The sequence below is a fragment of the Peromyscus californicus genome, unplaced genomic scaffold, assembly GCF_007827085.1.
Source record: "Peromyscus californicus insignis strain IS unplaced genomic scaffold, ASM782708v3 Scaffold_16__1_contigs__length_79575227, whole genome shotgun sequence".
In the NCBI taxonomy this organism is placed as follows: Eukaryota; Metazoa; Chordata; class Mammalia; order Rodentia; family Cricetidae; genus Peromyscus; species Peromyscus californicus.
This window is the reverse complement of record NW_026294458.1, coordinates 64,397,932-64,421,727: the sequence shown is the minus strand read 5'-3', so window position 1 is coordinate 64,421,727 and position 23,796 is coordinate 64,397,932.

Here is a 23,796-nt window from a genome sequence, read left to right as displayed (position 1 = left end):
GGTTGAGCCTTATGATGTTAAACTAAAGAAAGCTCACGCTGGTTTCTGAAAGGTTTATGCAGGGTATTCCGTTATGAAACAGAAGAATATCTTACAACATGGATGTACATATTAATGAATGTGTGTGTGTGTGTGTGTGTGTGTGTGTGTGTGTGTGTGTACACATGTATATGCACAAACTGTGCATACTTGCTTACAAACTGTTTAGATATCAAAATACTGGTATAGTATAAACAAAAACTAAGATATTAATATTTATAAGAGATTTAGAATGTTTATTGTATCTGTCATGAGCATTTTATAAATAATAGGCATCTGTTATATTAAGCAAGGAAATCAGGGAAGATGTAAGCAAATTTCACTCTCTTTCTTTCCTCAATTATAATCTCTTCTGTCTCACTCTCCACTCTATAGCAGCGCTCTATCAGGCTTCCTCTCTCCTACTCTACCTCTATTCCCTAGGGACACTACTGGATCTTGGTGTTGACCCAAGTTTGCTTGTTCATGTGGACCTCTTAGCATCCACATCCAGCCCAACAAAATTTCTTTATGATATCCTCAATACCTAGATATATTTTCTATCTGGAAACCACAATGACCACATCACTCTGGGACTAAGATAGGCAATTTACACTATCATTCTTGTCCTCTGCTAAGATCTCTATTTTCTCATCTTCATTATTATAACCACCTCAACTCCAAGCACTGGAGCCTCAAACTCCTGGAACAGTCCCAGGGTCCCCAGATAACTTCATCACTGTCTCCCAGATTATTATTTGTCTTCCTGCAACCCACTTGCAGGGACCCCTCCTCCCACCACATGTCCTATTCCCAGTCAGTCATGCTTCTTGATGTACACAGGATCCCCTTAACTCTTTCCCACAGACCTTCTAAGCCTTTTCTCATAACCCACCTCTATTCTTGTCTGTCAGTCATAGACCTGCAGAAGTACTTTATACCCAGAATCTCACAGGCATCATATTTTCCTAAGATCCAGAGAGCACAAAAGAAACAAAGTAATTGGAATGTCCACCCAACAAAGAGAAGACTAGATATCAACCCCTACAAGACTTTCAATCATCCTAATTCTAGATCCCTACACACCAGTGAAAAAAGACTAACATTAGCACCCAAGACAATATGCTACTACTGAAGGCCCTGAGAAATGTAATATAGCTGAAGAACAAGACAAGGACTTCAAAATATCAATAATAAATATTTTCAAGGACCTTAATAAATCCCTCAATTAATTCTGTAAAAACACACTCAGTGGAATTAAATAATGACAACAATTCACAAGAAAAAAAGAATTTAACAAAGAAATCGAGTCACTAAAGAAAACACAAACTGAAATAAAACCAGAAATGAAAAATTCAGAAAGCCAAATAAAAAACTTCAAAGTTAATCCTCACCAGCATATTACAAAATATAGAAAACAGAATCTCCGGTGTTGAAGACAAGGTTAAAAAACATAGATACCTCAGTTAATTAAAATAATAAATCTAAATAACAAAAGTCGAAGCACAAGACATTCATGAAATCCAGGACACAAAGAAAACACCAAACCTAGGAAAAATTTGAATAGTAGAACAAAAAAAAAGGAGGAGGAGGAGGAGGAAGAGAAGAAAAAGAAGAAGAAGAAGAAGAAGAAGAAGAAGAAGAAGAAGAAGAAGAAGAAGAAGAAGAAGAAGAAGAAGAAAAACCAGGTCAAGGGAACAGAAAATATTTTCAGTAAAATCATAAAAGATAATTTCTACAGCCTAAAACTGGAGGTGCCTATCAAGGTACAAGAAGTATATAGAACATCAAACAGACATGGACAGAAAATAAATTCCACTCAAGACTAATAATAAAACACTAAATATAGAGCAAATAAAAGAATGATACAAACTGCAAAGGAAAATACCAAGAAACACATAAAGGCTGACCCACTGGAATAACACCTGATTTTTATAGGGATACTCTAAAAGCCAGTAGGTCCTAAGTGCATGTCCTGCAAACTCTAAGAGACCAAAGATGCCAGCCCACACTACTATATCATGCAAAACTAGTAATCAAAATAGATAAAGAAAATATCCCACAATAAAAGCAAATTAAATCAATATCTATATTCCAATCAAACACTACAGAAGGCACTAAAAGGAAAAAAAATCAAGCTGAAGAGGTTAACCACACCGAAGAAAACACAAAGAATAAATAAATAACCAGTAAATCAGGAGAGATGAAAATTCTGTGCCATAATAAAAATGACAGGAACCAATAAACACTGCTTATTGATAGCTCTCAATATTAATGAATTTGTTTCCCCAATGAAAAGAAACAGACTAAAAGATTGGATAATCATATAGACTCTTTCTGCTGAATCTACCTTAAAATCAAAGGCACATATCAACTCAGAGTAAAAGATGTAATAAATGTAAAAAGAGTAAAAAATGTAAAAAGGTGGCTGATTAAATTCTCATTGTGTATGCAGTCCATATTTGTATTATCGATTCATAGAGTAATGATAATTTAGGCAGATGACCTATTTTATTTATTGTGAACAGGGGTAACAATAAAGATGGCTGTACACATGACCATATAAGACATAATATAGATAGATTGCTTCAGACATATTCCCTGGAGTGGCATGGCTTAAGAACATGTTAGGTATATTTTAGTTTTTAAAGTATTTATGATGATTTCTGTAGCTACTTTGCTAATTTATAATCCCATGAGCAATGTAAAAACATCCATTTTCCCAATATCTATTCCAGCATCATGTTCTTACTTCTTTGTTTTCTTAGCAATAGCCATTCCAATCAGAATGAGATTTAAAGTCTTCTATGGCTAAAGATAATGATTATTTTATCCACATATTGCCCATTTAAATGTTGTATTTTTAGCAATATGTCTGTGTTTCCTTTCCTATTTATTGTTTGGATTATTGGTTTTATTTATTATTTTATATAATTTATGTATTTTGGATACTACTTATTGTCAAATATATAGGTGCTAAAGATTTTTTACTGTCCTACAGTTCTTTACTCTGTTTTATTTTTTATAATGTATAAAAGCTTTTGTTTAATACAGTGCCACATGTTAATTTTTGCTATTCCTTTTCAGTTGTTAGAGTTCTTTTCAGAGAGTATTTGCATGGTACTATATTGTTGGGGGATTTCTTCTGTTTTTCTGTAGGACCTTCATATTTCATGTCTTATGTTAAAGTATTTGAAACACTTTGAATTGATTTTTGCATAAGGTGAGAGTTTGTCTACAAATTAAGTACACACTAACCACATGAGTCCATAGTCACTGTAGATACTTCTTTGTGTGAAACAAAATGCTCCTTGTACAATAATATGAATGACTATATATTCTGGTTTGCTTTCTACTGCTATGATAAGGAACTATGACAAAAAGCAAATTGGGAAATAAATTACTTGTTTACACTGATAGTTGTAGTTTATTATAAAACAGTTAGTCCATAAACCAAATGCAAAGGTCTCTGGAACTGAAGCAGAGGTCATGGAGGAATACTACTAACTGGCTTGCTATACATGGTTCGCACAGTCTGCTTTTTATGCCATCCAGGATTATGTGCCTGGAGGTGGCATCACCTTCAGTGGGCTGGACCCTCACACATAATGCATTAATAAATAAAAAGACCTATAGAGTTGTCTACAGAGAGTCTAAGGTAGGCATTTTCTCAAATGAGGATCCTCTTCCAAAAAGATGATAGTTTGTGTCATGTTCAAGTTAACAAAATAGTAATAGTATGGACGTTCTTAAACCAATATTATGAGTAATAGACTAGAACTTTGGAAATATAAATGTGACTTAAAAGAGGGCAAAAGATCAAATTGAATTCAACATACATGAAATATTTCCAATTGATCAATAGTTGTCACACAATAATGTAAATGAATTTCATGTTTAGTGTACGAAGTGAAAAGAACCAAAGGATAACGAGACTGCAACTCACAAATCCAGGGAGGCTACCTAGTAAAGAGGACCCTAAGAAAGACACAGGGATCACCCAATGACAGAGAAATGGATGAGATCTACATGAGTAAACTTGGGGGGGGGGGGGTAATGGAGGGCAAGGGTCGGGGGAAAGAGAGCTTAGGGGAGCGGGAGATCCCAGCTGGATCAGGAGCAGAGTGGGAGAACTGGGAGGGAGACTATGATGACCCCAGGAGAATAGGAAGAAGCTGAGTGCTAGAGAGGTACCCAGAAATCCACAAAGATACCTCCACTGTAGACTACTGGCAATGGTCGAGAGAGTGCCTGAGCTGACCTTCTCTGGTGATCATATGGTCGAACACCCTGGCTGTCATGCTAGAATTCTCATCCAGTGTCTGATGGAAGCAGATGCAGAGATACACGCCTGAGCCCCAGGTGGAACTCCAGGAGTCCAATCTGTGAGAGAGAGGAGGGATTGTATGAGTGAGAGATATTGATACAATTGGAAAAAGCACAGGGACAAATAGCCAAACTAGTGGAAACGCATGAACTATGAACCGATGGCTGAGGAGCCCCCATGGAACTGGACCAGGCCCTCTGGATAAGTGAGACAGTTGATTAGCTTGAACTGTATGGGAGGCCCCCAGACAGTGGAGCTAGGACCTGTCCTTGGTGCATGGGCTGGCTTTTTGAAGCCTGGGGTCTATGCTGGGACACTTGGCTCAGCCTTGGTGTAGGGAGGAGGGAACTGAACCTGCCTTGACTGAGTCTACCAGGCTGGACTGACACCCCAGGGGAGACCTTTCCTAGGAGGAGGTGGGAATGGGGGGTGAATTGGGGGGAGGGTTAGTGGTGGGAGGAGGGAGGACTGGGGAATCCGGGGCTGATATGTGAAATTAAGTTAATTATAAAATAAAAATATTTTTTTTTTAAAAAAAAGAACCAGCGACAAATACTATGTACTGTGTAATTTCACTTTCATGATTTTATGTGGGCCTGGCCAAATTATTGAGTACAGCAATCAAACAGGACGGGGTAAGTGAGGTTGGCTGCAGCTCTAGGAGGCTTTTGGGGAAATCTTTCAAATGATGCAGCTGATGTATACGTTGATTATAATTGTCAGTATATTTTTCTACCGAAAAGATGTAAAATTGGTAAATTTCATTAAATGCAAATTTTACTCAATAACAACAATGCTGAAAGTTCTACATGATGTAGTTTTAATTATTCCTTCTGGTGGTATGTTCTGTTGAAGTTCTTCCTTCTGAAACCTTCCGTTTTTGTATGCGCACAACCTGAACCTACAATCATTTTCTTTTTTTGGTACTCATTTCTTTTGCAAATAATATTATTTTGTTATTTATTTGAAGGTTTCATACATTTGTACAATTAATGTATACTGATCAGATTGCTCTTCCACTACCTCTCTCTAAGTGTTCTGTACATCTGACTCTATCTCCCTCTTAATTTTTTGTCCTCATTTAAAAATTCTTATAGAGCTTGATTTCTAGGAACAATTCTTCTATTTTTGTTATTTCATTCGTTAGTGGTTGGCTTATTTTTAGAATATACAAGACATAGTTCCATTATGCTTTATCATCTACAGTTTCATTATGAATGAATACCTTTAGTTATGAAGAACTTTAGAAAATGGACTAGTATTAACTATAATCACTTACCTCCCTTAGAATAAAAAGGTAAGCCAAAATATAACCTAAAGCAAGCAATACTGCATTTTTTAGAATTACTAGAACACATTTTTTACAGGAGGCATTGGAAATATTTTATTTTTACTTACTTTCCTTCAAGCAATACTTGTATAAAACAAAGCACTGAAATTCTTATAATAGTTTGGTGAAATGCATATAGTAATATAGCTTCATTAGAATTTTAAGCTAAATACCATTTAAATGCATCATGTATAGCTTGTAATCAGTATTCATGCATTGTTCACATAGCATGGCACTAAACTCAACTATATGGATAGAAGACATAAAACTTTGTATAACAATGTCAATTCTGCTAAAGAGATGCTTCCTCTGAAGGATAAATATAATCAATTTAATATTCCATAAAGAGATGCTGTGTATATATGTAACACATTCTGGAGCTTAACTTTGGCCTGTTAATTTTATTGTATTTCAAATATGTAAAATATCTTAAAGACACAGCAATATAATTTATTTTATTAGCACATAAAAATTATGTGTAGAAAATATATCATAAGCAATAGATGGCACTATTGATCTATTGGAATAAAGAAATTATACACTATTTTTTCTACCTTACCTTTTATCTGTCCATTCCTATTATAACTTTTTCAGAGTCTTATCGGGAATCTGTACAGATATTTGTAAAGTTAATTTAAAGAACCTATTTTTGTTGTTTAAAGAACCTATTGTAGCCCCTCTCCTGTCCATGCTGGGATTTTGGAGTGGTTTAATCTTCTACAATACATATGGTCACAGATCCTGTGAGTTTATCTGTGCAATTACACTGTCATATCAAGCAAATGTGTTTCATCATTGATATCTTCTTCTTGTGGCTTTCATAGTACTTCTGCCTCTTCTTCCACAATGATTCCTGAAATTCAGAAGCAAGGAATGTAATGCTGTGAGATGGTCTGTATGTCAAATGTGTTGCTGATTGGTCAATGAATAAATCACTGATTGGTCAGTGGCCAGGCAGGAAGTATAGGTGGGACTAACAGAGAGGAGAATTGAGAGAAGAGGAAGATGGGGGAGAGACACTGCCAGCCGCCATGATGAGAAATAGCATGGAAAGATGCCGGTAAGCCTTGAGCCATGTGGCAAGGTATAGATTAATAGAAATGGATTAATTTAAGCTGTAAGAACAGTTAGCAAGAAGCCTGCCACAGCCATACAGTTTGTAACCAATATAAGTCTCTGTGTTTACTTGGTCGGGTTTGAGCGACTGTGGGACTGGCAGGTGAGAGAGATTTATCCTGACTGTGGGCCAAGCAGGAAAACTCTAGCTACAAATGGCATCCAACGTGGTGGCAAGAGTTTCCACCTAAAAACTGAAAAAAAAAAAAAAAAAGATTCTAAAACGGAGCTAAAAACAGCTTCCTAATTGTCTCTCTCAAATGAGCGGCAGCTGCTGGTTTGAGCTACTGGCGGGTTCCTAGCGTGCGTGCATGCTCGACCTACAGTATGGTGGGAATGATGCCTCTGCAAGTGGCACATTAAGCTGTGTGGTGGATTTAGCCTTTGCTAGTACAAAACAAAACAAAAAAAAAGAGGTTTCTGGGCTACACGCTGCTTTGATAGAAGCATAGACCCACTATTTCTGAGAGTTGATGGCTCCCAGAGCTGGCAGAAAACGTATCACCACCATGTTGGGAAGCTGAAGTGGTTGGAGCCAGCAGCGCCAGCGCAGTTTCAGGCTTAGAAGGCTACAGTTCAAAACAATAGGCTCAAACTAATATAAAAAAATAAGCCACGTAAAGATGGCTACCACACAGAGAATCTGGATTATGTTCTCTTTGATATTCGTAACTAAAAAAAAAAACATTTGATTACAAAAGCTGTTGAGTTATGCAAAATGTATATTTTAAAGGTACCTTGACTTCAAAATTTGGATGTAAGGATATGTTGCTTTGGAAAGGAGGCTCTGCTTTTGTTTCCACAGAAAGCCAGAGGCTATGGATTTGTTCCAGATTAAGATACATCATGTTTGACCAGCCAAGACCCCCTGAAAGGTCTCCAATGACACCATGGCCCAGATGATCCAACATCCAGAACCGTTTCAAGGCAACTGGCTCAGCCGATATACCCTCATGGACTACTCCATAACCCTAAAATATTTTTTGTGTCCCCATAAGATACAGTGCCCCCCTCCAGCAGGAAGTAGTAAGAGAAGCTACACCTAAATTCCCAAATATACCAAGCTGACTTTGGAGATGTGTAAAGGTTAAAACCTTCCTTTTTAAGAAAAGAAAAGGGGAAGTGCTGTGGGATGTTCTGTATGTCAAATGTGTTGCTGATTGGTCAATGAATAAATCACTGATTGGTCAGTGGCCAGGCAGGAAGTATAGGCGGGACTAACAGAGAGGAGAATTGAGAGAACAGAAAGCTCGGGGAGAGACACTGCCAGCCGCCATGATGACAAACAGCATGGAAAGATGCTGGTAAGCCATGAGCCATGTGGCAAGGTATAGATTAATGGAAATGGATTAATTTAAGCTGTAAGAACAGTTAGCAAGAAGCCTGCCACGGCCATACAGTTTGTAACCAATATAAGTCTCTGTGTTTATTTGGTTGGGTCTGAATGGCTGTGGGACTGGCAGGTGTCAGAGATTTGTCCTGACTGTGGGCCAGGCAGGAAAACTCAAGCTACAATGTGATATGCATGCTCCTTTTTAGGTTGAACACTCTGCAATCTCTTATTCTCAGAATGTTGACTATATTTGTGTCTCTATGTTAGTCATGATATAATACTCAAAGGAACTTATCTGATGGGGGTTGCAATATGCACTTCTCTGTGGTACAATGATAACATTTTAGATGACATGCCCATTTGTCAGAATAATAATATCAGTTTCTCCTTCTAGGGCCCATCAACTATGTAGTCTCCAGGTCTTGGTCCCATTAATGTTGTCATATAAGAGTTATGTCTTATAGATTGGGCCTGAAATCCAACCATAAAGCAATTGGTTGTTCCCATAACATTCATGCAACTATAGCATCAGTAGACATATTTTACAAGGAGAGTTGTTCTTGTAGCTTTCACATATAGGATAAGCGTATTTTCCTCTTGTTATCATGTACCCCACATTTATGCAAACTAGCTAGTGGGGATAAAATTTTCCAGTTTGATAACAGCTATATTTCTCCATAATTTGTGTGTCAACTCTGTGGTGTCTTCTGCAACAGGGTCTCACCATTAAGTTCTGTTGGTGAACCAGCAGTAATAGAAATGACAAAGTTTTCTGGATCTGTGAGACCCTGCTGACAAGAACTCAAAAGCCTGTCAAAAGTAACACATGCCTGTCATGGGTCTTTTTAAGTGACAGCCTATGTTGTCTACTACGAAGAATCCTCATTTAAATTCTACAGTTGAAGGCATCCACACTGTATTTTTGAAGGTCTCTAGTGTTACTGACTCTTCCTCATACTATCTCCTCTACTGGCCCTCCTATCCTTAACACCATTTAATTATTCCTGTTCCTGTATACTCCTTTCACCCTTCATACCTTCTCCCTTAAAATCAAATGATTCTAAAAATCATGGGTATTTTTGTTTTATTTTCTTTCTCTGAAAACCTTTATCTATTGCATTTTTATTGTAGCTTGTTTAAAATTTCAGAATATGAAAAGAATAAATCCAGAATAATTGTCAGAATATAAAGTGATTAGCTTCTGGACCTATATACTCCTTATTTCTCTCTAAAATATCTTGAGTTAGCCTTCTAATGGCCACATTTCCCTTGTCATTCTGGTCTCCTAGGGCCCATTAATTCTGGCTAACAATATTCTAGGAAATTTTAGATCAGTTAGGAGCTCTTTTTTATTCCTCTTTAATACCTCTTCTAAAGATCCATGTGCCATATGGATTAATGAAATCAGTAGTCCCTCTCCTTAGTATAAGTTTTGTGTTAGTTACTCTTCTAGTTGGTGTGACAAAAGTATCTGTCTGAAAGTACTTAAGAGAGGAATATTTTGTTTTTGCTTGTGCTTTAAGACTTTAGCCCACTTTTTTTGGACAGAACATGGGAGCAGGAGAATGAGGTGGTTGTCCAGACTGTTTCTGAGATCAGGGAGCAGGAAAATGAAAGCAGAGCTGCATGTAATTTCTTCTTTTTATGCAGCATTGTCTCCATTCCATGATACTGTGCCAAGCACAGTCATACTGGGTCTTCATGACTCACTTAATGATCTTTATAAACACTCTCACAAATATGTCCAAAGGTTTCTGCCCTAGGTTATTCTACAACCTTTCAGTTTGACTACTGAAATTAACCATCACAGGAAGTAAACAATAATATTAGGTATGACATACACATGAATACACAAAGGTATCCACAAGGATACAGAAAAAGACAAAACAGAAGCAAAGTAAGGACTGGAGGGTGCATCAGTGTATAATCCCCTGTGGTGCAAGCATGGGGAGCATACTCTTATCCCTTGAATCCACATAAATGCTAAGTGGTCATTGAATCCTACCAGTAACCCTAGTGCTCAGGAAGCAAAGATGGTGTAACCTTGTGAATATCCTTGTTAATTACCAAGGCGCATCATATTTGAGAGCTCTGGATTTAATAGAAGACCAAACCTCAATAAATCAAAGTGAATAACATTTGAGAAATAGACTAAGCAATGTCAATTTCTCCTCCTGTAGACATATAAACACATGCACACACATGTATGTGCAAAATTAAAAATTAAAAAAAGAAGGAAGGAAAGAAACCTACCCAATTGTACAACAAACATTATTCTCATTTCCACAACCAATTTCTTAGTCATAATTGATGTTCATAACCAACACCTACAAACAATATCACATTCCCTTTGATATCACCCATAGTTTTCATTGTTTAATAGTCTTTATGGGTTAGCAAAACTGACTAAAAGTAGACAGGAGGACAGGAAAGATGGTCCTTGGTTGCCATCTGCCCTTGCACACCATTTGTGACAAATCAAAAGCAGTATTTCAGAATTAGTTATGACCTAGCTGTAGCATGAATCTTAAAGAGTCTTATTAATAAAATCAAACCTAAAGCCAGGTATTGGGGTGAATACTGGAAAATAAGAGACAGAACCAGCCACAGCTACCTCACCTTGCCAATTCCTCAGCTGATCCTGTTTCCTCAGACTGAAAGCCTCTGTGTCCTTATCCATATGAATCTCAGCTGAACTGTTGCTCAGAAGCCCAAATGCTTAACCAGCCAAAAGCTTCTAGTTTCTGGTCTTCACGCCTTATATATCTTTCTGCCTTACCATCACTCCCTGGGATTAAAGACTCACTTTCTGGTATTAAAGGCGTGAGTCACCATGCTTGGCTGTATCCTTGAACACACAGAGATCCAAGTAGATATCTGCCTCTGGAACGCTAGGATTAAAGGCGTGTGCTACCACTGCCTATCCTCTATGTTTAATATTGTGACTGTTCTGTTTCTGACCCCAGATAAGTTTATTAGAGTGCACAATATTTCAGGGAACACAATACCACCACACCTAGCATTGCACATGACATCCTCTATTGAAATGGTAAAACATCTTTTTACATAAAAACATAGACATCCTTTGTGGCTTGGCCGTTTCATACAATCTGTCACTGCAAACAATAAAGTCTTCCTGCAAGAAGGCTGGCATCCTGTTTTATAGCTTAAGGTCAAAAGAGAGGAGGGAAAATGAACCATGGAAAGACAATGAAGTGAAAAACATCTTCTTGATGAGATTCAAAGCCCAGAGGGCCCACCCCATGAATCCACTCTCACAAATGTTCTTCAGCATAAGTACTGTCGTCACCTTCAAGTGCATTTTCCCAACTTTTTCCTGGGAATAATTGCTTATGGTTGTTGACACTGCCGTCTCCCTGTCCAATCACTCAAGAACATTTTTTCTCTTAAGTTCTAGTAAGTTGGCCTCAGTTTATCTTCTATATTCACTTTTTACTTTGGTATATAGATTAGACCAAGGACTGAATAAGATAAGGTGTCATTCTGACATCAATAGGGCGACTGAAACCTAGTAGTGCAGCCTGAATCATACTGCAGCTTCTCCTTGGTCTAGACTGCAGATTGTGACAAAACTAGGAGATACTTTAAGGGATGTTCTGGATTCCAGATGGTCTCTTCTTCACCATCTCATGGTAGATTTCTCAATCAATTTCTTTCTGTTCATCAGTTATGTGCCACTCAGTGAGTTCAGTAACCTTGTCTTTTGCCTATATTTAAAACCCAAAGGAAGCAATATTCGCTTTTAGTTTTAAAAAGCCATGATTGTATCTTTTGGTAGAAGTCTTTCTCCTTTTATAAGTAATTAACAGATACCCCGTGCTGATACAAAACAATTGTTTATTGTAAGCAGCAGTGCTTTCTACTGAGCGAGGAATACATGAGGAGGGTCAGGACAAATGTTCTCTATAAGGCACAGGTCAGAGGGGTCACAGGAATACTGAGGCTGAGAGAAGCTTATTGCACGCAATCTGACTCCTTATACCCTTATCAGAAACAGTATAAATGGCAGTTTCCAGGAAGAATTCATTGTAATAGCCAAGATACAGTATTACAGAGGCCATGGACTCTACGCTGAAAAATCTATAATGCATGCTTCTCAAAGACGCTAGACAAAGACAACTCAATGGTTCCTTGTCATTTATATTCCCCTTTGCCATCAGTTTTCATATGTATTACCCGTTTTCTTGTGATTTCTCCACTCTAATAATTGGAAATAAACACTTAATGTGATTTCCTATGGCCAAACAAAAATGACTATTATTTAGCCTGGATTTTTTCTGTCTCAGCCTTCTGCAGGCTTGCCTATTTTGTTCTTATTGTGATGGCATAAGAGCGAATATAGAAGACAAATAGGTGTCTTGTCATGATCATTCACATAACAAATCTACTAACAGTGTGTCAAAGCAAGTCACATAAACAAATCTGGATTCAAAAGTAAGAGGTTCTATCCTGGATTTCCACTAAGAAAAACTTTCCAGTAACAACAACAAAGGACATTGAAACTATGATGGATAAAAGATACAGGCCTCTGACATGCTATATCTATATTACTGTGGCCTTTTCAATGTGAAGAGAGTAACTTGTTAACATTGCTGCTGGTTTCTAGGAGTTTCACCATCTTTGACTAATGATGTCATATTTATATCACAAATGCTGTGGGATGTTCTGTATGGCAAACGTGTTGCTCTGATTGGTTGGTAAATAAAACACTGATTGGCCAGTAGTCAGGCAGGAGGAAGTATAGTTGGGACAAGGAGGAGAATAAAGCTGGGAAGTGGAAGGCTGAGGAGAGACACTGCCAGCCTTCACAATGACAAATAGCATGTGAAGATGCCGGTAAGCCATGAGCCACATGGCAAGGTATAGATTTATAGAAATGGATTAATTTAAGCTGTAAGAACAGTTAGCAAGAAGCCTGGTATGGCCATACAGTTTGTAAGCAATATAAGTCTCTGTGTTTACTTGGTTGAGTCTGAGCGGCTGTGGGCCAGGCAAGAAAACTCTCACTACACACAAAGCCTTTTTAGGATATTAAATTTAGATATTTGCATTTGAATATTTGTTTTTAAATAACTCAGACAAACATGCAGCATGTGATTATATATTCCTCTTGCACCCACCTTGAATTAGGCTTGTAGCAATAGATGGTGCCAACCCACCCTTTTTAAAACTAACTACAAGGAGTGAAAAATCCATTATTTCTTCCACCTATTTCCTATCTTTGGCTTTACTTTCCATATTTTTGGTGATGGTGTTTTATAAGTAAATACTAAACTGTTAGCTCCTTTGAAAGAAGAATTGGTTTTAAAAAGTAAACTAGAACCTTGAAGATGATAGACAATATACTGCCCCTCAATGAAGACCTTCTATGGCACTGTCATTTGAACAGATGATACATCATATTGATACTGCTTTACATGATAGGTACTTAGAAGCCAGGATACTGGATCATTGTAGGAAGTTATCACAAAAATCAACTTTGAAAATTATGCAAAATATTTGTTCATGTAAGAATGATAAACTTCACCTATCAGCACACTGCATGAAAAATAATTGTGCAAGGATTGTTAATGGAGCACTTGCTAATGGCATATTAGTAAATTTTCTTGTTGCCATAGCAAAATACTTGATGAAAGTAACTGAAGGAAATGAGGCTTTGTTTTGTTTCACATATTAAGAGTGCATAGTCTAGTCCAATTTAGTGAGGAGACATAGCAGAGCTTTTAGTCACAGGAGCATACAGCTGGACCTTTTTACATGTTGGCTATTCAGGATATTTAATAGTCAGTTCAAGAGCACATCAAACATTTATTTCTAAAACTGAGTAACTTTGATTCATTTTTAAACTAGGATTACATGTCGGTAACTACCTTATTCATTCATATAGGGATGATGAAAATAGTGGGATCTTCTATAGATTTTGAATTTGCAGCTCCAAACAAAAGGCTATTTGTGATAAAACTAATTTTAAGTATGATGATAACGATTTAAAAGGATATTAATATAAATTTCAAAGTTTTTATACAAGTAATATTGAATAAGGGTTGTAAATATATGTATATTTTTTTACTTACAGTTATATAAATATACCTATAATAATTACTTATAATATGGACACAGAAACCCAGGTGCCTACATCTTTAAACATACCTTGATACTTTCAAGAAAATACAGGTATTAGTTTGATAAAATTAGTTACATATAAATATTTTAAAGTTTACACTTTCATTCTCTCCACATAGAACTAACCAAACATAATATTTACATTAAAATTTTAGTAACACTAATAGAAATTTATCCTGGACTACTTAACAATGCTATGTTGAAGAATATATGAAATTATAGAAGGCAAGAATTGCAGTAAAGCTTTCATAAGGCAGTGGTTGTAACAACTGACAGGGACTCCACAAAGCCATTTTCTCACAAGAAGAAACAGAATAGTACTGATTTGAGGATAAGTTGAAAGTCTAATGCATTTTTATCCTTAAGGATTAGAAGAAAAATGGATCTTTCAGCTCCACAAGTGAGCACAACAAGCAATCCAAAAGTATTTGTGTGAGGTAGTTTGTAGAATCTGTCCCATTTGTCACAGGAATGTGTGGTCAAGGCTCAGCAAAATTTGAGTTATCGTTCAGCCCCAGGGACAGTAGCCATGTGTTAAGAGAATACCTTAAACTCAAAGGGAATTCATATCCTCAAAAGCCATCATCGGTATCATTTTCCCTAAATTTCCAGTCCTTAGCTTACAGTTGTCTTTAAAAGGAAGAGAGAAATAAAAAGAAAAGTGAGAAAGTTTGCATACAATCATCCACAATGTATACACAAGTCTCTCTCTATATACATACACATAAAGATACAGCTCTAATAATATACATAGTATCCATTCAATGTGTCCATATAACAGTGTACTAGTTTCATCATTTTGTGATGCAATAACTGAACCATGAAATTTAAGAAGAGAAAATTTGTTTTGGTTGGCAATCTCAGGGGAAAGAGTCCAAGACACTCTGGATGGAAGTGAGCAACTGCATGAAGCGGCTAAATTCAGGAAGCAGAAGGATAGGTACTTATTCTCAGATAAATTTTCCTTCTCTCTTTTTATTAAGAGAGGGACCATGGCCCTTAAATAGAAGGGTCTTTGTTCTTCAGCTTAAGCTCATTGGAAATGCCTTCATATACATGACAAGAGGTTTGTCTCTCAAGGGTTTGAGAATCCAGGTAGTTTGAGAATGAAGTTGAATACTCACAAGTGACAACAGATCCTTGTTAACTTGCTTGACAACTAGACATATCTCTTTAGAATTTCTTACTTTGCTTCTGGCCCCTAAAGTTTTATATTATTTTTATAATGTAAATAGCATTTAATCTGTATTCAAATGTCCCCAAATTCATGTTTGTCCAATATTTTTCAAAACTCTAAGTGATATTTTTCTACTGACTCAGGTGCTCTGCTACATTGACATCCTGTAAAAGGAAAGAACATACAAGTTATTATGCGTGTCCAACACATGTAATATTCAATAAGAATAAGCACTCTCATTCTAAAACAGAGAATAGGATTAAAGTAAGAAAATTATTTGTACAATATAAGACCAGAATGCGGAAGGAAAAACACCATATCCTCAGCTTCATCACTTTCAGTCCAGTTATGAGCCTGAGGTTTCTCTTTATTGTCACTAAGCACTTTATGAAATACCATTGTTTTCTCTACACCCATTCCCTCTGCTAGAGAGACCCACAGAAATCCACAAAGATACCCCCACAATAGACTGCTGGCAATGGTCGAGAGACAGCCCGAACTGACCTACTCTGGTGATAGGATGGCCAAACACCCTAATTGTCGTGCTAGAAACCCCATCCAATGACTGAGGGAACTGGATGCAGAGACCCACAGCTAGGCCCCGGGTGGAGCTCCAGGTGTCCAATTAGCGAGAAAAAGGAGGGTTTATATGAGCAACAATTGTTGAGACCAAGGTTAGATAAAGCACAGGGACAAATAGCCAAACAAATGGAAACACATGAACTATGAACCAATGGCTGAGGGGTCCCCAAATGGATCAGGCCCTCTGAATGGGTGAGACAGTTGATTGGCTTGATCTGCTTGGGAGGCATTCAGGCAGTGGGACCGGGTCCTGTGCTCATTGCATGAGTTGGCTGTTTGAAACCTGGGGCTTATGCAGGGACTCTTGGCTCAGCCTGGGAAGAGAGGACTGGACCTACCTGGACTGTGTCTACCAGGTTGATCTCAGTCTGCGGGGGAGGCTTTGCCCTGGAGGAAGTGGGAATGGGGGGTGGGCTGGGGGGAAGGGGAGGGGGGGGAGGGGGGAGAACAAGGGAATCCGTGGCTGATATGTAGAACTAAATTATATTGTAAAATAAAATTAAATTAAATTTAAAAAATAAAAAATAAAAAAAAGCCTAAAATTTAAGCAAGGATATTTACAATAGATTTTAAACAACTTGCTCCTGTTATGAGCTATTTATTTTTGTTCCAGTAGGAAAGTAATATGATAGCAATTTGTGGCCATTTCCATTGTATATGCAAGCATCAAAATTCAGAGTTAATATCATCAAGCTATATAATATGTGTGATGTGGATTTATCTAAATTTTGTCTTGTTAGTGGTTTACATATTTCACCACTTGTCTATGGGTTACATACATTTATACACTTTCATTCTAATACATATATATATATACATATATATATATATATATAATCAATCATATATATAAAATCAATTCCTTGAAGAAATTTAGATCTGAGATGCTGAGACTTTGTACCAATTTCTGCCCAGGAAAAACAATGAAAAGAATCAGATTGTGACTTTTATTTTGCAGCAGTTTCAATCAACAAGAACCCTGTTTCCATTCCTGGCTATGCCAACTTCTATTACTTTTGATACAGAAGAAAACAATTCAGTGCTTTTGGAATGAACATCACAAAACAGTTGGCCTGCACTTGATGGGTAAGACCAATTCACAAGCCATTTTACACACATTCTGTTCCTTTCCCTCAGATCCTTAAAACAGACTTGGTTGTTTACCTTCCAGAAAAGGAAAAGGCATTTTATCAGCTGCTCTGATGACCAAGAAAATCCCTAGCTCAGAATCACTGGCCTTTTTGTGTGCTCCATTTTAAGTCTAACATGAAAATAAATGAATGTTCTTTAGAGCCATTAATGAGTCAAATTGTTCTTTACTTGTAACAGCCCCCTTGTTTCTTTCTTGACAATATTGATAATTCCATTGTTTTTAGACTGTAGTGAAAATACTTGACATACTTTTTCCCTCTTGTTTTCACAGGTGAAAAGCATTAAACACATTGAGTTATTTATCTTATTTTTCATAATCTTTATTTCATTTAACACAAAACAGTCATTGACTGAACTTAACCAGACACAATATCTATATATTTCAAGGACCTTTAAAATAGGCATTCTGAGTTTTACATTGTATTTTATATACTTTTGCTATCAAAACATATACTTATTTAACATCATAAATAATTGAAAGTCCATGACAACTAGAAAAGCAATTAAATTTATATCCTCTTTCATTATTTGTGTCTATAACTGATCTAGTTTGTTGAAAAAATAAATGATCACTTGGGCGTGAAGGGATGACTAAGCTGTTGTTTCTGTGGACTGCGCTAAATGCAATGTTTCATATTTTAATTTCAGGAGAAATATAAAGCATTTATGAAAGATATATAACAATGTTCAAATAGATAGCTGGAGGGTTCATTCACATATTAATTGACATTTGTTGTTATTCAATCAAAAATGAAAACAAAAATAAAAAAAAAATCAATGAAATATGGGGTGTGGAGATGGCTCAGCGGGTAAGAATTCTTGCTTACTGGTATAAGAAAATGAGTTCAAATACTCAGATTCCATGTAAAAACCAAGTGTGATTGTGAGTGTGCTTATAAAATCAGCACTGTGGAGGATAAAAACAAAGAATAACCTCCTAACCAAAATACAAGACATTTTAGTTTCAGAAAATGATTAATTCAAAATGGTTTTTAAGAAGTACATGAGTGCCGGGTGGTGGTGGCGCATGCCTTTAATCTCAGCCCTCGGGAGGCAGAGGCAGGCGGATCTCTGTGAGTTCGAGGCCAGCCTGGACTACCAAGTGAGTTCCAGGAAAGGCGCAAAGCTACACAGAGAAACCCTGTCTCAAAAAACCAAAAAAAAAAAAAAAAAAAAAAAAAGTACATGAAATGAATGTAAATATTCTGGCGTTCTTTTACTAAAAAGGAAATACCAGAAAATTTATAATATGTTATTTGGTTTCTATTACAACTTCCCCTTTATATTTAATATTTACTAAGATATATAATTTTTATAACATTTTAAGCAGAAATAAATGGACCTAAATAAATGGACAATATGTGATACATTTATATATGAATATATTTAACAGTAATTAAAAAAGACCAAGCTTTTTCACTTCTGTCTGGTGAAAGTTTCCAACACATCTCAGATAAACTACAATATAATCTTTAAAGGAGAGTATAAGAAGATTTTTGCTATTGAAATGTAATAAAGGAATCTTTAAGTCTATGTGGATGGAGATCCTGTATACAAATTGTGGATGTGCAATGAAATGACAAGGATGGTCTCCAGACCTCCAGTCTCTCTGCAATTCCTTTTATAAATTAATGAATATCATGGCATCTACATTGAGGTGTTGCAAGCTATTTTTGGTCTTTCTATTACAACCTCAGTAATTATCTCTGATCTGAGTTAACCAGTCATAGAAAAACTATTTGGCTGGAATCACACCCCTCAGTAACATTTTTTTAAAATGCAGATCCATTGGATCAAGTTCAGTAAGTCTGAAATTTTGCCTGAAAATATACACATACAGAAAGAAATAGAGAAGAGGACAGGCCAGGACAGAAAAAAAAAATTGAACAATAATAGAATACTGATATTATTTTTAGACTATGGTCTCAATTTTTGTTGAAAACAGAAAATTATAAAAATAATAAAAGCATCACATCCAATACACACAAAAAATAATTGTATATGTCAGTTAATATGGCTATTTTATTTAAATAATCAAAGCACACATTAAATTATTTAGGTACTAACCTGTGATAATAGCCTTTAATATTGGTGATTTAGTTGTTGAAAATAAAATCCTTCCCATTTGGCATCCATATTACTACAGTTTTAAATTCTTTTCATGACATTAAGCAAAATATATTCTGTTTGATGAATCACATTTGTGTCTATAAGCATTATAATAATATACAATTATTTTATAAAGCACCTGCATACATATGAGGTGTAATACCTGGATAGAGACAAATGATACCTTTATTCAGAGATAATTCTTATCTACACAACTATAAATTACATCATTGTTTTTGCACACAGCTCTTTAACAGTGGTTTCTTAGATACCCAGTATTCGCCATTTCTGCTCATTCTGGATAAACATGCTTTTACCACTTTGTTTGAATTTCATTTTACATTTTTATCCTTCTATTGGCTCCAATCTATTCCTATTAGACAACTGCACATTTCAAGGTCAGATCCATATTGTCGCTTGTTCCCAAAAGCCACGGCAAGAGTAGAGATAACAATATATACTATCATGTAGGATATATCTCCCACTGTGAAACATGGCAAACTCAGGATGAGAATTGTGCTGGTCAGGCCAAATCTTTATGTTCCTCAGTTTCCTAGACTTTGTAGTTTCTCACGGTTCTAAGGTTTTCCATTCTCTTAAGTTTCTAAAGTCTCTCAGGGTCTCTGATATCTCAGGCCCTGATTGTTCCCATGAGGTACATATCTTCCACATTCCCCAGGCACTTACTTTGGGATATCAAGTCCTACTGGTCTCAAAGTTTTTCAGGTTCTCAGCTCTTGCTTTACTAAGTAGTAGGGATGTTCTCACATGGGATAGTACCACAGAGGATGCTTGCCAATCTCCCATTCTCACAAATGACATGTGGCTTTCCATAAAATGAATTCCTAGTATGGTGGTTTGAAAGAAAATGGTCCACAGAGGGAGTGGTACTGATAGGAAGCGTGGTTTTGATGGACTTGATTTGGCCTTCTTGGAGGAAGTATATCACAGTGGGAGTGGGCTTTGAAGACTCCTGTGGTCAAGCTATGGACAGTATGGCACTCAGTTCACTTCCAGTTTTCTGTGGATCAAGAGGTAAAACTCTCAGCTCCTTTTCCAGCACCATGTCTGCCTGCACACCACCAAGTCCCACCCAGATGGTAATGGATAAAAACCTCTGAAACTGTAAGTCATCCCTATTAAATGCTTTCTTTTATAAGAGTTGCAGTGGTCCTGATGTCTCTTCACAGCAACAGAAGACCTAGTTAAGACACCCAGTTATGATCCTTCCTAATGCTGGGACCATTTTATAAAATTCCTTATGTTGTGGTGACCCCAACAATAAAATCATTTTGTTACTACTTCATAACTGTAATTTTTCTACTGTCATGAATCATATTGTAAATATCTATTTTCAGAATATGTGATATGTGACTCCCCAAAGAGGTCCCAACCAACAGGTTGAGAACTGCTGCCCTAGTACATAGCAGAATTATTGATATATACAAAGAAAATGGGAGACGTATTTGTAACTATTAACCATGTAGATCATAGTAAGCATAGTGACTGATTTGACTGCCGTTTTGTACAAATAATATCAATCTGGCTTCAGTTTTGTACAAATAGTATTTGTATTGTTGCTCTATCCATGCAACCTGTGGCTCCTTGTTAGAACCACGAGTAAACATGGTGCTGGATGCACAGTGGTCCCTTCTTTGTTGGAACTGGGCTCAAAGGGATCAGTCTCTTCGTAGTGCACATCTTGATTACCTTCATATTTCACTGGCCCAAGTTCTCCTATGAGTCTTATTGGAGACTCCTTTCAGTGCCCTCTTGGTGCAGACAAACTAGGCCTTTACACTTTGGAGTTGTTCATTGTCCAACTCTATGATATCAGAGCAGTCCTCAGACTACTGGTCATGGCTTCCAAATGTCTAAACAAGTCAAAGGTTATCATTATATCAGTAATACAATGGTACAAAGTGACCACGTCATGCCATTTCCAGAATACCAAGTCATGAACCACCAAACCATAACAAATAGTTAGGTTTTGCAGCTAACGCTAGGACAAAAGTCTAAAAGTTCATGTTAAAACTTCCCAGGTAAAAGTAACCTGTTTTCATTCTCTGAGGAACTATTGGTGAAAAGGTCATTGGTCAAGCTCACTTTATAGTGACACAGGACCAAAATTAGAGTCAATTGTTTCATTAGATCCATAATAGATGCCAGGGATGCATGTTTGGGGTCCCTTTATTTAGCATTTGATAAAACAGACATAATTCAAGTACAAGCCAGCATGGAGAAGGTGTAGAGCCATATGTCATCAATATTGTACTGGTCATTTTAAAGTGAGAAATACTTTGAATGATTTCTCCATGCCCCAAGGAAAGTGATACTGCTACATGTGAATGGCCGTTTTTGGTGTTGGCAGTATTTGTTGTAGGGGAGATGAGGGTCTCTCCTTATCACTGGCTTTACAACTATACTCATAGTTTAAATTTGCTTGTGGCTGTATGAAGGGTTGCCAACCATTGCAAAATGTTCAACCTTAGGTTGGCTACAGGGAAGAAATGCAGAGGAAATGCTAAGAGACACAGAAATGTTTACATTTGGACAGCCCTGCCAGCACCTGAAGTGCCATACTAAGCAGCAGTAGCACTGGAGAAACATCCTACAAGATATGTTCCATTCTTCCCAGTGCAGGATGCTCATGCCTCATGATGGCTCAAGGATGGCCATACTTAATGTCACGTGGTATGGCCAGCCCTCTCCTTTGGGTGGTCCTCCATATCACTTTCCACTAAGTATGAATTTCCTGACATTATCAGTATTACTTTCTCAAATCTTGGGACTTTGTCATTGTAAGAGTATCAAATAGAAGCAGCTTGTTGACCATAGGTGTCTCTGTTGTCACTCATTGGCTGTTCTTGTCTATCTTTTCTAAGGTACGAGTTAGGTATGCAACACAGGGTGAAGGATTTTATCAAAGTTTTACTAAATTTTGTCAATGGAGCCTTTGTGAATTTCATTTTGCAAATCATCAACCTAAGTGTCTAACTTTTCTTCTACAGCTTTCAGTTTATGTTCTTGAGAGTGTAAGTGCAAGATTTCACTGCAAGCAAATTGTATGATTAAAAAAAGCAAGCAAGCATACAAACAAAAACAAATAGCCATCAATCTTCCCCTGCTTCCATTTGCTCATTTTCCAGCAAAGTTTTAGCCAGGACCTCTAAAGATTTTTCTAGCAAGTGAGTTTACTCCTTTCCAGAATTCTGTACTTCAATCAAATTATATTGACTATACCTGAAGTGAGTTTCAAGCACCAAACCTAAGAAATGGTAGTCATGTATATCCAAAGCTTAAAGGAAATGCTAGGGCCATAGGCAGATGAAACATGTTTTATTTATCCCAAATGAAGGCAAGTAGGTGCCTCCTCTGATTTTCATGTTGTACAAAATCATACACGGTGGCAATTTTACCACAGATGATTGTAGTTGCATAGTTATCCTGTTCTTGTTTACCTGGATATTCTATATTTGTCATTTGTAGGTCACTATTTACAGACCCAAGACATTCTCTTAAAAATAAATACTGATAAAATTTTAAAAAGGTAATTATTTACTCTCACCATACAATTATACAGAATATGTATCACCCTCCCAAAAGGAAACAATATATGCAGTATAGTGATGATGTATTGGACCAACCATGATCTAAATTCAGCATAGAACAGAAAAAATATTCTCTAGCTCAGTGTCTGGTGATAAAGGACTTATACAGCTTTGACACTTTAGCTTTGCTGCCTGCAACATATATTTCTCTCTTTTCCCTTGGTTCCATATCATGTGTACAGATGTTCTTGGCAGGTAGCTCATGGCTCTGGTATCTCCAACATCTTGGCATCTCCAGTGCAACCCTGACTTCACTTCCACCTCTTCATTAATGGCTTCTCAGAAAGCTTGCCTTCCGGCAGAATTCAAAGAGATCCCCTGCCATATAGAGCCTGATTTCATTGGCTTTTGTGAGAGCCAAAGTTATATTTTAAGTTTTAATTATTATGCCTAAGAGATCCATGGCACAAAAATGACTCCAATCATCAAGCCCCTTGCCCAAGGACAAATAGTTTTTGAAGTGCTGGATGCTATTATTTATGGGAGATAACAAGACACACGTTTTCATTCCACTCAACAAGTTTGAACTGTCTGCACCAGGTGTACTTCATCACATGTGGTCAGTAAACATGTCAGTATATACCCTTGCCCATGACTGGATATAGGCAGGAGATATGCAGGCAAGAAGTACATCAGGATTTATGCTTGCCCCTGTAGGACCTCATTGGAAATACAGTGAATTATATATTTTTGCTTTCTTAATTCTCTGTAAAACAAGACTTGTGACCAGTTTCTGGGAAAACAGATGTATCTCTCCAGAGAGTTCATAAACCTGGCCAGTATTTAATTAAAGCTTGCTTCAAATTTCATTTTAAACTGTGGTAGTGGTCTTACACTTGATCACTGAGACTAACATTTTCTAGATGCCCCAGCGAGATTCAGACCACTCACCTAAAA